The following is a 16,357-nucleotide window of genomic DNA, read 5'->3' as shown; positions in this document are numbered from 1 at the left end:
GTCTCTGAATTTGACTTGCTCTATACCTAACACATAGGACTGTGCAAACTGTAAAGGCAGTGATGGATGATCCACCGGAGCAGGCCTAACACTTGGGAGAAAGCAGGTGCACTGCCTTCCCTTTCCAGATTCATCCATACACCCTGACAATATTTCTTCCCAATAGAGTCCCAGTTAGGCAGGATACCTAGTATGCCGTTAGCACTGCCTGCCATCAATCCATGAATGCCTAAAATATCTGAAGCCTTTGAAGAAAGATGGTGGATTTCTTATTTTTGATCCCACAACCTTTTAATTTTGCCCTTGAAATAGGTGAGATGTGACCTGGTGGTATGAAATAGTCTTCCCCAGCAAGTGCTGATGGATGGTTAGAGGAAAGTTATGCCGTGTACACACGAGCGGAATGTCCTACAGAAAATGTCCGACGGGAGCTTTTCATCGTATATATTGCGATTGTGTTTATGCCCCATTGGACTTTTTACGTTGAAAATTCTGACGGACCTAGAAAGAGAATATGTTCTAAATTTTTCCGATGGAACCAATTCCTATTGGGAAAACCTCTCGTCTGTATGCTGTTCCGACAGACCAAAAACGACGGATGCTCTGAAGCAAGTACGAGAAGGATGCTATTGGCTACTGGCTACTGAACTTCCGTTTTCTAGTCCCGTCCTACGTGTTGTACGTCACCTCGTTCTGGATGGTCGGAATTTGGTGTGATCGTGTGTATGCAAGACAGCTTGAGCGGAATTCCGTCGGAATTCCGTCGGAAAAACCTTCAAATGTAGGGGCTGCCAATGCTGACATTCTTCTACAAATGCTAGCGGACTAGCTATCTCTGTCCTCAATGACCATAACATGTATTCAGAGTCAACTTCTATTCTACATACTGAGCCTGTGACTCCAGGAAATGTTTAATTCATTGAACTAGCATGGCAGCTGAACAACTGCATTCCCAGAATGATAGGTGTGTAATGGCAACCCCCATAGTTCTCTCATGGCAGTTTTAATATGGATGCCCGGTAGTTGTAGATAACATGTGTAGTAGAGTCCATGCCTATCTATAGAACAAATTAACTTTGGATGTGTAAATTAAAACAGGTCTGATGTTTAAATATTTCAGCCTTTAACGCCCATATGGGCAAAGCGTGTACTTGTTTGTACAAAAAAAATCTAATTTGTCTGGGGAAAAGTAAAGCTGAACTCCAGGCAAACGGATAAATACACAGATAACATGCATACTGTGTGGGAGCTGCTTTACAACTAAATTATTTGTAATTCTGTTCATCCACTTCTGAGATTTGCACAGCTCTGCCACCATAGTGCAGCCCTGTCTGGCAGGGCAGGACACTTAATTTTTGGCCTCTTGATTGGCCAGTCGCTGAATGATGTCATTCCACGGTGCATGCACGCAGCTGGAGTGTGCTGGGAATGTACCCTGTGCTGCTCATACTCAGCTCAGTGTGCATTCAATAGAAGATTATGAGCAGGCAGGTAAGTGTTTGTTATTGCAGAAGAGACATGCTACCTGCTTGCAGTTTTTTAATAGTTAAGGTAAGTTTATTTGCGCTTAAAGTAACACTTTTACAGGTCTTGTCCCTCCTCTAATCCATACCTCCCAACTTTTTGAGATGGGAATGAGGGACACCTACCAGCAAAAGTATGCAGGCATAGGACACACCCCTTGCCACACCCCCTTAAAGGAGAATTGTACAAAAAAACAAGATTGGTTAAACCCACAAGTGCTTTTTTTACCACTACTATTCCTTTATATTGGCTTTTGCAATTTACAAATGCAGCAATTTAGAAATCAAATGAAAGGTTTAGACCTGGAAAACACTTTAAGATAGATAAAAAGTGCATTTTATATACATCTATAGAGATCAGACCAAAATGAGGGACAAAGGAGGAAGAATGAGGGACATTGCTCCAAATCAGGGACAGTCCCTCCAAATCAGGGACAGTCCCTCCAAATCAGGGACAGTTGGGAGGTATGCCTAATCTGTGAGTAGACCAATAAAGAGAAACCGCAAAATAATGAGCTCATCTATCTGTCACTCTGCTTTCTCCTCCTGTAATCATGTCCCCTGTTAACACAACTAATTGGCTGCTTGTGCTGCTTTTCCTTCCCCCAGCCCGAGTTCTGCTGTACAGGCAGTTGCAAGATATTGATACCAAGTAAAATTTAGGTACCTACACTGTTTGCATTTACAAAAACCCATTTAATGAATATACAGCTGTATTATTTTGTTACACATTATATATGCCCAGAGATCAGCTTAAAACCGCTTCCAGACCGCCCCACGTACATTTACTGCGACAGGGCGGCCCGGGTACGTGAAATCACATACCTGTACGTGATTTTGTGCACTTGGTGTAGGGGGCGCACGCTTGCTTCCGGAGCACCACTCCCACTGTGATTGGACACAGCTGGAGCCAATCAGCGGGTCCGGCGGCCGCAATGGCCACTGCGTCCTGGCGAGACACGGAGCAGCGGTGTGCCTATGTAAACAAAGCACACCGCTGCTCTGTCAGGGAGGAAAAGAGAGAGATTGTGTTTGAGCTAAGCTGAATCACAATCTCTCTTTTCCTCCAGTGAATCCCCTCTCTCCACAGCAAAGCACCTCCCTAGGGCATACTTAACCCTTTGATCGCCCCCTAGTGTTAACCCCTTCCCTGCCAGTGTGATTTATACATTGATCAGTGCATTTTTTTTTAGCACCGATCACTGTATTGGTGTCACTGGTCCCCTTAAAGTGTCACTTAAGGTCAGATTTGTCAGCCACAATGTCACAGTCTCGCTAAAAATTGCAGATCGCCACCATTACCAGTAAAATAAACAGTAAAATAAACAAACATAAGTCCATAAATCTATCACGTAGATTGTAGATGCTATAGCTTTTGCGCAAACCAATCAATATACGCTTATTGGGATTTTTTTACCAAAAATATGTAGCAGAATACGTATTGGCCTAAACTGATGAAGAAATTTGTTTTTTTACTTTTTTTTTTTTGGATATGTATTATAGCAGAAAGTAAAAAATATTGTCTTTTTTTGTTTATAGTGCAAAAAATAAAAACTGCAGAGGTGATCAAATACCACCAAAAGGGGAAAAAAGGACATTAATTTTATTTGGGTACAGCATCGCACAACTGTGCAATTGTCAGTTAAAGCGACAGTGCAGTATTGCAAAAAATGGCCTGGTCAGGAAGTGGGTAAAACCCATTCTATGCTTTAAGATAAAAAGACTTCTGTGTGCAGCAGCTCCTCTAATACTTACCTGAGCCCCATCTCGAACCAGCAATGTTGCACAAGAGACTAGGCTGCTCTCCCTCCTGATTGGCTGAGACACCAGGGAAGCACCATTGGCTCCCGCTGTTGTCAAACAAAGTCAGCGAGCCAATGAGGAGAGAGAGGGGGCTGGGTCGGGCGCAGCTCCGTGTGTGAATGGACACAGGGAGTTGCGGCTTGGGTGCCCCCTGTAGCAAGCTGCTTGCTGTGGGGGCACTCAACAGGAGGGAAAGATCAGGAGCATCAAAGAGTGACCAGAGAAGAGGAGGATCCGGGCTGCTCTGTACAAAACCAGCTGCACAGAAGAGGTATTATATGTTTGTTATTTTTAACAAAAAAAAAGCTGAGACTATAGAGTATCACTTGTAATTGGAGGAGAAGGAAGGAAGGAAGTTAAAATACACATGCTCTCCTACCTCCCAACTTTTTGAGATGGGGATGAGGGACACCTATTATTAAAGTATGTAGGAATAGGACACCCCCCCCCCCCCGCCATGCCCCTTAAAGGAGAATTATAAAAAAAAAGGATTAGTTAAACCCACAAGTGCATTTTTTTACCACTACTATTCCTTTAAACTGGCTTTTTACAAATGCAGCAATTTAGAAATTTGGTGAAAAGTTTAGCACTGGGAAACAATTTTTTAAGATAAAAAGTGCATTTTATATAAAACTATGTCGATCAGCCCAAAATGAGGGACGAATGAGGAGGAAAGAGGGACAGAGGGACTTTGTTCCAAATCAAGGACAGTCCCTCGAATTCAGGGACAATTGGAAGCTATGTGCTCTTGATTCCCTAGCACTCACAGACTTATCTACCCTTGTGGTCCTGGTCCTGGGTTTGGCTATACCCCATAAGGCAGTAGTCATCAACTCCTGTCCTCAGGACCCACTAACAGGCCAGGTTTGCAAGATAACTGAAATACATGACAGGTGATATCATTTGCTGCTCAGTGATTGCAGTATTCTAGTCTGTATCTCCCCAAGGTAATACATAAAACCTGGCCTGTTAGTGGGCCTTGAGGACAGGGTTGATGACCACAGCCATAATGCATATCATAGTCGTGCCACTGGATCTATAGTATGAAAGAGTTAGTAGACCTTTTTTTACATTGACGAATTCCAAAGACTTGAGCAATCTCCTAGGTTTCCTCAGCCATTCAAACTGTTTTTCAGAAAACGAACTGAGCCGTAAAATCAAAATTATTTTATCTCAATCCAGTACTAATGAACAAATTTATAAGTCTAAACCTCGGCGTGTCTTGCGATCTTTGCTCTTCCTAGATGATATTTGTGAACGTCTTGATTGGACGTTTATGCGTCACTATTTGTATACAGTAACTAAACACATAGCATTTTAATAGAAAAATAGAATCCATGCAAGCATCAGAGCTGTGATCATATGATCAATGAATAGTGCCATGCATAACACCCAAAATGGTCCCATTGTTCATTTGGGCTGTCACATGGTGGTTCCTTTTATATGGTTACATACAGAACTCTTTTTAACCCCATGATCGAAGGAAGTTGCAGTATTAATGTGCAGAAAATGGATTTGACACACTTATGAATACCTCACAAGTTTCTAAAAAGGGGAAAGAAGGACACCTTATGATGTCTGGGCAAAATACATACCCCATCACACTTCCATGAATTCAGATTGATAAACAAGCCAGACCATGAATACTTCATGTACAAAACACATTGTCATATCTTTACAGAAATGTACAGCAGGTAAAAAAAGCCACAAATGGAACATTTCAAAAGAATACATTTAAAGTATCTCTATAGCCATTTTTCAGTTTTGGATCATGTAGTGAAGGGTTAAAAATCTGCCGTGGGTTTTTTTTTGTTTTTCCCTTCAATTATTGTTACATGCACACAGTGCCATACGTTCGCACATGTGCAAGTGTTTACATAAGTGCCAACGTACCCCTGTGTACAGCTGCATTCGATAATTGATTTCTATGGACAGCTGCAGGCAAAGGAAATACAAATTTGTGTATGTCATTTGACCCCAGGTACCCATGTGCATGAAGCTTTAGACCAGGGGTCTCAAACTGGTGCCCCTCCAGCTGTTGAGAAACTACAAGTCCCATGAGGCATTGCAAGGCTGACAGTTACAAGCATGACTCACACAGGCTGAGGAATGATGGAACTGTTTTGCTACAGCTGGAGGGCCACCAGTTTGAGACCCCTGCTTTAGACTAAGGTTACAATATTTTCTAAATGAAATCCAGGGACATACTACTGATCATGCCCACTTTTAAGCCACAAAAATCACGCTCCCATTTTTAGCCTTGCACTCATTTTTAACATACCCTGAACAATTGGGCATTGGAGGCAGACATTCAAGGTATAAAAAAAAATACCCTGGCCACTGTAAGCAGCAGAAGAATGTAGCATGTGGGAGGAGATTAAAGAGGTATGGTTAAATAAAGCTTGAGCCAGGAGTAAGTAGAGTGCAGGGGTCAGGCATAAGTAATTGAGAGATCAGGAACAAGTAACACAGAGAAAGCAGAGGTCAGGTAAGGAATAAGTAGCACACAAAGTGCAGGGGTCAGGTGTAAGTAATGGAGAGATCCAGAACAAGTAATGTAGAGAGAGCAAAGATCAGGTCAGCAGTAATTAACACACAGAGTGCAGGGGTCAGGTGTAAGTAATGGAGAGATCCAGAACAAGTAACGTAGAGAGAGCAGAGATCAGGTCAGCAGTAATTAACACACAGAGTGCAGGGGTCAGGTGTAAGTAATGGAGAGATCCAGAACAAGTAACGTAGAGAGAGCAGAAGTCAGGTCAGCAGTAATTAACACACAGAGTGCAGGGGTCAGGTGTAAGTAATGGAGAGATCCAGAACAAGTAACGTAGAGAGAGCAGAGATCAGGTCAGCAGTAATTAACACACAGAGTGCAGGGGTCAGGTGTAAGTAATGGAGAGATCCAGAACAAGTAACGTAGAGAGAGCAGAGATCAGGTCAGCAGTAATTAACACACAGAGTGCAGGGGTCAGGTGTAAGTAATGGAGAGATCCAGAACAAGTAACGTAGAGAGAGCAGAGATCAGGTCAGCAGTAATTAACACACAGAGTGCAGGGGTCAGGTGTAAGTAATGGAGAGATCCAGAACAAGTAACGTAGAGAGAGCAGAGATCAGGTCAGCAGTAATTAACACACAGAGTGCAGGGGTCAGGTGTAAGTAATGGAGAGATCCAGAACAAGTAACGTAGAGAGAGCAGAGATCAGGTCAGCAGTAATTAACACACAGAGTGCAGGGGTCAGGTGTAAGTAATGGAGAGATCAGGAACAAGTAAGGCAGAGAAAGCAGAAGTCAGGTCAGAAGTACATAACACACAGAATGCAGGGGTCAGGCATAAGTAATGGAGAGATCAGGAACAAATAATGTGGAGAGAGCAGAGGTGAGGTCAGGAGTGCTTTCACTTATTAAGATTTTTTATTACATTCCATTAGCGCCACACATTTTCGTTTATTTACAGGAGTAAGTAACACACAGAGTGCAGGGGTCAGGTGTAAGTAATGCGGAAAGAGCAGAAGTCAGGTCAGGAGCAATTAACAGATGGGTTGCATTGTAAAAAGGGCAGCTGCAGTTGTCCTTTGGCTCGGCGGCTTACTGGTTGCCCGTGTTTTTCCCCACATGGAAGTCTGCATCTGTCCATTGCCCTACTTCTTCTCTTTCCCGGGCAAACAGAATGAGTAGGCGATAGGCAATATATGGTGGGTATCAACAAAATCACCCATGGGCACCTAACAATGTCAAATAAACCATGCAGGGGGATCAAACAACGCCACTATGGACTGATGTTTGCACAGTTCATCTGTTGAGTTCACACCCACGGTCTGCAAGGTCTATGCTACGCTGCCAGGTTCCCGAGGATGATTCTGGGAATCTCATAACGGGGACTGGCCACAGTAAATAGGGACAAATGATAAGCTTTCCGTAGGCGGTTAAACAGTTGGTCCCATATGGACCACATGAGCTGAAGTTTCCTGCATCTTTATAAGTCACTCCCCATATAGAGAAAGGGGGGCCCATGATGTTTTATTCTGCTGTCACATTATTCCCCAGTCCAGATGATACACATTGGCCTTTGACATTCACAATCCACGTACTGACAAAAGCTTTCACTTTGCAATACAAAAGTAGGATTCAGGCTTTTGTTTTGCACAATCCTGTACAGCGCTGTTCCTGAAACTATCCCTTTCTTGTGATAACAGGGAGTCATCGTGTTTTGGGATAGCAGATGATTACAACATGATTAATGTCAAAGTCATTGGGAGAGGGGGCTGTGCAGGGACATCTGACCTAAGTGAGTCATGCAACTTACCCAGCGATCTGGGAATTGTGTTACTCTGGGAGGAGGTTGGGAAATTTGCCTATATGGACTGATCTAAACCTTTTCCTGGACAATTAAGTTTTCAAATCCTTCATTCTGTGCTAATCTCCGCAGTTTTTTAGAATGGAAATTGGTCATTGAATGACATGTTTTTGTATTCATATCAGTCAATTACATTTTGGAGTAATATTAAACCCTCAACATTTTTTTAGTTTAACACATTAAAGTGGTGTTCCGGCCGAAATTATACTATTTAAATAAAAATACCGCTATAATACACAAGCTTAATGTATTCTAGTAAAGTTAGTCTGTAAACTACGGTCTGTTTTGTTAGTTTATAGCAGGAGTTTGTTATTTTATAAACTTACAGCAGGCCGTGGCCATCTTAAGTGTGGGCATCTGAAGCCAGACTGTATTTCTTCCTGGATCTCATCCTCGCAGATCTAGCACATGCTCAGTGCAGCACAAGCAGTGTAATAGCTTTCAGGTCAGGTTTCCATAGCAACGGCAGTGTCTGAGGAAGTTGCCGCCCCTTCCCAGAAGGCATTGCAAACAGGAAATGATGCGATGGGCCGCAGCCAGGGAGGAGGAAGTGAAGAATGAATACAGCAGATATACAGTAGGTGCTGAGAAAAAAAAATTAAAAATATCCAATTCGTTTACAGTGCACAGTTTAGTGAGGGATGCTGAAGAGTTGTAAAAGTGGGTGGAACTCCAGCACAATAGAATAAACAATCCCCAGTAAACTATTTGTTAAAATTCTTACTCCAGCACTTGCAATTTACGTCTTTCAAAGCTGCTGACTCCTGCTCTCTGTGATGCTTCCCGGAATTTCTCATCTTCACAGGTAAGGCCCCTTTCACATGTGCGGACCGTATGTCCGTATTTCATCCATCCGTTTTCGGATGAAATACGGACATACATGCATCCCTATGGGATAGCAGGTGTCAGCTGATAAACATCTGCTGACAGCCAATATCATCCGTCCCCGCTATGGTCTGATTCTGCAGACGGAGGAAAATCCTATTTTTCTATTTGTCTGCAGAGCGGATCGCATGAACATGGACAGACGGTCCGTGCTCATCCGATCCCCCATAGGGGAGAGCGGAGATCTGACAGGGCGGTCCCTGCACAGCATGCAGGGACCGCCCTGTCATCCGCCGGCTCAGCGGGGATCAATGGAGCGATCCCCGCTGAGCAAGCTGATGTTCACGGGTCAACACGGATCCGCACGTGTGAAAGGGGCCTAAGAGTTAAAGTGGTTCTAAAGCCTTAAAGGTTTTTTACTTTAAGGGCCAGTTCACACCATAGAAACGCAGTCCGGATGTGCTCCAGATGCTTTTTTGCATGCGTGTTTTTGATGCAGTCCAGTGCATCCCCCCCCCCCTTTTTTTTCCTTAACCTCAAATAAGAACATGGGTGTTCCAGTGCGTTTAGGTGCGTTCCCGTGAGTTTTTGATGCTTTTTACAGTGTTCCAGTACAGTCCAGTGCAGGAAAAATACAGCATGTTACTTTTTTTTCTGGAACTGGAACGCACTGGAACTGCAAGCACTGGTGTGAACTATGCCACTGAAAACCATATAACCTACTTTCTATGCATTTTTGATGCAGAAAAAAAAACGCACTGGACTGCATGTGGTGTGAACTGACCCTAAGCGTTTGTTAACCCTCCCCCCCAAAAAATGGATCCTGTTCCTTTAAAGCATTTTATACAGCACAGTGCTTGTGCTGTGTAATTTGGCCCCCTGTAACACCTAAAAAACTGGATGATCCTGCCAATTTCTCCCCTCTGTAAACTGACCAAGATAATCATGGCTTCTAATCCCTGACACCGTGGTCAGTTGACATGCCTCCGTCATCTTCTGCTCTTCTGTGTCTCCTCTGTCCTACCCCCCCCTTCCCTCTCTGCGTGCCACCTAGTGACAGTGCCGCCTCATCCCCCTCCTGTTGCAGGAGTAACAAATATTTCTGTATACTATGTGTTCTGTGTCTTAATGCAGTACTCCGCTGTCTCTGTGTTTTATTAAAAAAATTCCTCTTTTACAGTATCTCTCGGCGGCTCCCGGTGGTCACGTGACCGGCTATGTCTACTCTCTCCTCCTCATGTCCCGCTGTCGTCAGTGGGGAAACCTCGGCCCCGCCTGCTGCTTCTGTCAGACAGGCAGAGAGGAAACACGGCCGGTTACATGAGCGCCGGGATCCGCCGTGAGATACGGTAAAGGAGGAATTTTTCTAATAATACACAGAGACAGCGGGGCACTGTATAAGGATACACAATGGATTATGTGCTTTTGTGAAAGTAGGTTAACAACCACTTTAATGCATTCTCTGCATTAGGGTAAAAAACCTTCTGTGTCCCCCCAGCTGAGCCAGATCTCAATTTAGCGCTGTGCTCAAGAGCAGTGGCTCTCTCTGCTCTCTTCCTCATTACATGGCCGATTGATAGCAGCAGGAGTCACTGGCTCCTGCTGCTGTCAATCAAATCCTATGATGGTGGTTGGGGCTGAACTAAGCTGTCTGTGTCTATAGATGCAGGCTGTGGGGCTCGGGATTGAGCTCACATGAGTGCTTCCATACTTGTAAACTTGCATAGACTTGCGTAGGAGCTGCTTCCTGCCTAAGAGCACCATCAAGGGAACCTTAGAAGAAGTGGATTGTGACTGAACCATTGCAGAGGGCAGGTAAATAATAACATGTTTATTATTTTAAAAACAATAAAGGTTTATAATCACTTTAATATTTGACAGTGCAGTCTCGAGTGCTTTGCCATCCTAGGCTATGGGGCTGTGTTTGATGCACAGTGTAGGAGGACACTGCTCTAGTCCTGGCATGCAAGGGTGGCTCCATAGGACACTGCAAAATGAAGGAGCCACCCTGAAACAGAAAACCTGGGAAAGAGGTCATGTTACCAGCTTAAATTTGAACATAGACAAGGATTAATAGATAAAGAAGCGGTATGCCTAGTAAGCAATTAAAGCACCTGTTGAAAGTGATTAAAAAAAAAACAGAGGTTCTAATATCACTTTAAAGAAGAACACTTGTGGTCTTTTGTAAATAAAATGCTGGTCCAGAAAAGCATGTTCATATACCTGGAAATGTTTGTTATATAAATGGCAATCGTTTCGTGTAAGAATCTCACTCTTTTCTTTATTCATTTTCAGCTTATCTGCTCCTCCCCAAAAGGACCACCAATTTGTGGGTGTTCCTGTTACAGGGCTTTGGCAGAGCACACCTGCCAGTGCCTCTTGTGTAGTGAGCGTGGCTGCCTGATGCATCTTTGTCGCACACTGACATAATCAAAAACATACTTCCCTGGTACAAGTTCCAGACTGACTGAGACATATGTAGGGAAACCAAGCAATGCTCTACTGTGAGCGCGTCTTTGTAGAATGCTTTATTTTTTCTTTCACAGGTATGGTAGTTTCCTCTTCCTGCATACATTGTAACAGAGCTTGTCTTGGGTAAGGGCCTGGTGCCTGAGGCAAGCACTGTCAATCTTGCCTAATTAATTATTCCTCTATCTGGTAATTGTATAGTTGGACAGTGGGGGAAGAGTAGGTGTTCACGCTGCTGACCATACTAACTAAGGAAAAGGATCGACCTAGGAAGACCTAAGTGTATTATGCACTTTGCCACCTGGAAATCTGGAACCATCAGAATAATATTAGTGGTATTTCATCTTTAAATTTGCAATTGATGTGAAATGAAGCTGTAATCTAAAGATATACTAAAGTTTGTTTAAAGCCAAGCAATACAATCTCATGTATATGTTAATGTATTTTTAAAAATGTATTACTTTAAAATCTTCAGCTTTCACTAACATAACACCTTGCGATCCTGCCCTGAAGGTCCTTGTTCAGGCATGTCCTAGTATGGGGTGATATGGCTCTGTCCCTGTTTCCCATTTGTGCTTCTATGTAGTCATCCTGTCAGGCAGGCTACCAACCTCCGGTATGATCCTCTATTGTTGCCATTGTATTTTTCCCAATTTTACCTGGTGATCCTAACATTGAAGCTACTTCCTCTCATAGGGTGAGAATGCTGCTTCTGCAGTGTCTCACTACAGGAGCAGCGTTGTCACTAGACTTGTGCACAATGGAAAATTTTGTTTAGTTTCGGTTTGTTGTCATTCATAAAATACATAATTTCGTTCTGTTATATTCGTTATGTTACGTTAATATGTTTTCGGATAATTCGTTATTTCTGTAGAGTGTTAATATTTGTTATACTGAATCTCGAATCATGTCGAATTCATTCGTTATATGCGCTATAATTTAGTTCGTATTCATTGAAATTCGATATTTATGTATGTATATACAGCTTGGAAAGTCGTTTGTTTACTGAATCTTTTAACACACACAATGACGATATCTCTTCTCCTCTGCTCAAATACAATACAACACCCTCCTCACTCAGTTCTCAGGAATGCACTTTGCCAGTAATCCAACCTCCAGCACAAAATTAATCAGCTGATTGGACTGTAAGATTTACTTTGAGTTGACCTTTTGTTTCATTAGATCTTTAACGAACTACCGAATCATGCCGAATTAATTTGTTATATTCGCTATAATTTCTTTCATATTAGTTGAAATTCAATATTTATGTATGTATATTGATTCGTGTTAATGATTCGTAGTTTGGAAAGTCATTTGTTTATTGAATCTATTAACACACACAATGACAATATCTCTTCTCCTCTGCTCAAATACAATACAACACCCTTCTCACTCAGTTCTCAGGAATGCACTTTGCCAGTAATCCAACCTCCAGCACAAAATTAATCAGCTGATTGGACTGTAAGATTTACTTTGAGTTGACCTTTTTTTTCATTAGATCTTTACCGAATTACCGAATCATGTTGAATTCATTCGTTATATCCACTATAATTTCATTTGTATTAGTTGAAATTCGTTATCTTTTTATTCGGATGCATCCGAATGTCCGAAAGATGCAAAATATGGCCAAATTTCGATTTGTTACGAAACTAATTGCACAAGCCTAGTTGTCACCCTGTGCAGCACGCTCTCAAGGTCTACAGACTGATATGTGAACACACAAGTAGACCTGTTACTTTGCACAGCAATCCAGCCATCCCTTCCAAAACACCACCAGGGCTATGATTGGCAGTGACTTCACGACACGTGCACCCCTTGCCTATGGTGCAAGCCTTTGCCATAGCCTTTATGCTATGCATGGTAGTCCACTGTTCTCTGCTAAAAAGACTTAAAAGCCCCCTGAACTAAAAACACAGCAAGCCGTTACATATTTTATAATAATTAAAAAAATAAAATAAAGCAGCAACGTGTATTTTTATACCTCAAGGGTTTAATTCTACGTTAAGTAACTTATGCTTTAATAGCTGCCTGGAATTCGGCTTTATGTTTTCTTGGCACGCTACCCATTGTCATCTAAAACCTGTTCAAATGGCGGATATCAGATGCAGAATCTTTAAGCACTAAGTGCAGTCTGAGTTCCAATGTTCTTTGAGCTAGAAATATCTGCTACAACTGGTTCATCTCTATTTACAGATGTGATATCATCTAAAATTATTACAATGTCCATACCTTATAGAGAGCAGATTGGAATGAGTTCAGAATGTTCTTGCCAAGAGATGTTTGTTTAAAATAAACGCTTTAACCCACATGTGTCAAACGCAAGGCCCCTGGGCCAAATACAGCCCACCCGGCCCCTTCATGTGGCCCTCAGACCTCTCCTGCAGCTGCGACACTCCCCTCGTCTCCGCCCCCCATCTTGTCGCAGCAGGGAGGAGGACAGAACTCCTTTGCCAGATCCTGCACTTCTCTGTGCAGCAGCGGAAAGGCTCGTCTCTGTACCCCCCTCCATCCCCCGTCCCAGCAGTCGGCAGCAGAGAGGAGGATAGAACTCTTACTACAGATTCTACACCTCTCTTTGCAGCCACAGCATCCTTCATCTTCACCTTTCCTGGTTTCAGCATTCAGTAGACTCCAGCAGCTGACTCCAGCCCTCCTCTGGGCCTCCTCCAGACCCTGCTTCCCAGCTTCTCACTGGCAGCAGCACACGGTAAGATGGGTGCACTGTGATGTAAGGGAGGGTGAGGGGCTTTTGACATTGAGGAAGGGGGGGCTGCTCTGGACATCTGCTTATAATTATTATGCGAATAATATCATTCTTTGCTAAGTTGAAAAGGAGGCTGCTCAGGCAGAACACCATGGCAGAACCATATTCTGTCTGAGCAGAACTGTTGGGGCCAGTGTACAGCGGCCGCTCGCACTGTGTATGAAGCCCGGAAGTGATGTCACAGCCTGGCACTGACTGGAGACATTACATGTTTTCGGGGACACTGGATATCTGGATAACCCGAAGAAGGGGCGTGTCCCCAAAACATGTAGTGTCTCCAGTTGGCGATGTGTCACTCTCTTTGCTCCCTTGGCATCGGCAGTTCCTAATTGGCCCCAGCAGCAGGGTTTGCCCATACTCTTCGGATTCCTTTGGCTGACTTCCGCCAGGCTGTGACATGACTTCCGGGCTTCGTACACCATGCGACCAGCCGCTGTACACTGGCCCCAACAGTTCCTGTGCCTGCAGTTTGGTTTTCCCTTCATCAGACCCCTGGCCTTACAGTCCTGGATGGGCCCCCCACCAATGGTGCTCCTGTGTTCTTTGTCCAATGGCTTTGTGCTGGGTTTCCCTAAGCCCCTGTGTCATCCATGCGACTCCAGCCTCCAGGTACTGTCAGTTTTTTAATCCAAGTCTCTGCATGACCATCAGTTGACTGCTGTATGCCTTGGTGAACATTTTATTATTTTTTTAACAATAATAAAAAGTTTTTACTTTGCCTCTGAGGGTCCTATTTATGTCTGCTGATCAGCGCTGGTCACCCCTTTGATTGTATCTTCTGTCCTCATTTATCTTTGAGTTGTGGACAGCAGCGGCCACAGCTACATTCAATTTTTCTTTTTGACTTTTTACTTGGCCTCTGGTCTGTGTGCCTGGATTTTTGTTTTTAGTGTTCAATCTATAAGGCATCATTCCCAAGAGGCGGATCCGCTGCCTCCGAGTCCTCCTCTGTCCGCCAGCTCAGCGGTCGATCTCTCCGTTGATCTCCGCTGAGCCGGCGGATGACAGGTCCCTCTCTACTCACTGAGCGGGGAGGGGCCTGTCAAGCGCCGCTGCTGCCTATGAAGAGATCGGACGAAAATGGACAGCATGTCCGTTATTATCAGATCTCACCCGATCCGATCCGCCAGCGATGGATGCGAACGTAGGGGCATCTGTCTGCTTTTAGCGGATCGGACCGGGTCGGATGTCAGCGGACATGTCCCCGCTGACATACGTCGCTCCATAGACTAGCATGGAGCGCCCGTTCAGGTCCGCCGTCAAAACTGACAGGCGGACCTGAGCGGTCCAACAGTGTGAAAGGGGCCTAATAGGAATTACCTGAACAAGGATCTTCAGGGTTGGATCATTAAGTATTATTTTAATAGAAACGTCATATTTGAAAATGTTGAAAATTACCGTACTTTGACTTTGCAACTTTGTTTAGCAACTAAAAGCCTTATTGAGATTTTAGGGATTGCTTTTACAAATACTTTATGATTCAGTTTTCATTTTATTATTTTTGTTTTTGAAAAAAACATTTTTACACAGTAGTTTAAATGTATTTTTTTTTAATCAACTTTATTGATATCATTGGGAATGAACAACATCCCTTGTGACAGCATGGGCCGTGACAGGTCCTATTTATGGAGAGATCTTGAGTCCAGACCTCTCCTCTAGCCTCATGCACATTGATCATCAAAAATGCAGATTTTTAGGGGGTTTGATGTTTTTTATCCTGCCTCTAAACACCCCTCCATGCTAGCCTATGTATCAACGTAAGAATATGCGTTTATAAGCGTTTAGAGGCAAGAGTGTATAGAAGAAGAAAAAAAAAACATCACTTGCATGTTTAGGAGAAGCATTTTATCATAAAAAATTATCTGACGCGCCTAAACATGTCTTAACACGCATAAACGCTAAGCGCGTTTCGCGCTTAAGCGTTTATTCGTTTCAGTGGTCAGTGGTCAGACATTCCGGCCAATGGAATAAATGAACACCCAGACATTTGTCATGCCTAATAACACCTAAATGTGTTTCCGTGTCCGCTCTCTAGAAACTGAGTGGACACGGACCTGTCATCTGCCCATCCTGCTCTGATAAGAAGGGGATCTATGAACAGATCCCCCTGTGGATCCGAATGGAGTCTGCCCCATGTAAAGTGCTAATCTAGCCAAAGGTGACATTTTAGCTTTGTGAAACAGGACAGGTCTTTCCAGCTGTCTCTAGAAGACCACCTACATTCCCTCATGCCCATGACAGTCAATGACCTATAGTTGGGTACCGGGTCTTCTTTTTGTTGTTTTGCTATGGGCCCTACCCAAACACGCCCTCTACTGTGCAATGTGGAATAGTGCACGACCATGTTTCAACCCATTCTCTGTTTTCTGTTGCTCTTCATAGGCAGTTGGCACAAGTTCTTGTCGATATTTATAATCCATCCTAGTGGAAGCCCACACTGAGACACTTTGGAGAGTGCACAATCTGGTGCAGCTCTGCATAGAAACCAATCAGGTTCCAGGTTTTTTGTAAAAGCTTAAGGCTCTATTTACATTACCGTGTCTAAAAAGTCGCATGATTTCCAGTGCGATTTTGGAATGCAGCTTTGATCCAACTTTACATTTTCTGCACCGAAGTCTCAGC

At 43.5% G+C, this 16,357-nt stretch overlaps 1 protein-coding gene across 3 annotated transcripts in view; it reads left to right on the top strand.

Moving 5' to 3' along the window:
* SEPTIN9 (septin 9) overlaps positions 1–16,357 on the top strand; it is a 405,962-nt gene that overhangs the window by 227,584 nt on the left and 162,021 nt on the right. The gene's annotated exons all lie outside the window — the stretch shown is intronic.

Source organism: Aquarana catesbeiana, linkage group LG12 (assembly GCF_042186555.1).
Source record: "Aquarana catesbeiana isolate 2022-GZ linkage group LG12, ASM4218655v1, whole genome shotgun sequence".
NCBI lineage: Eukaryota > Metazoa > Chordata > Amphibia > Anura > Ranidae > Aquarana > Aquarana catesbeiana.
Note: the sequence above shows the minus strand (reverse complement) of the source record. Positions and strands in the feature narration are given on the sequence as shown.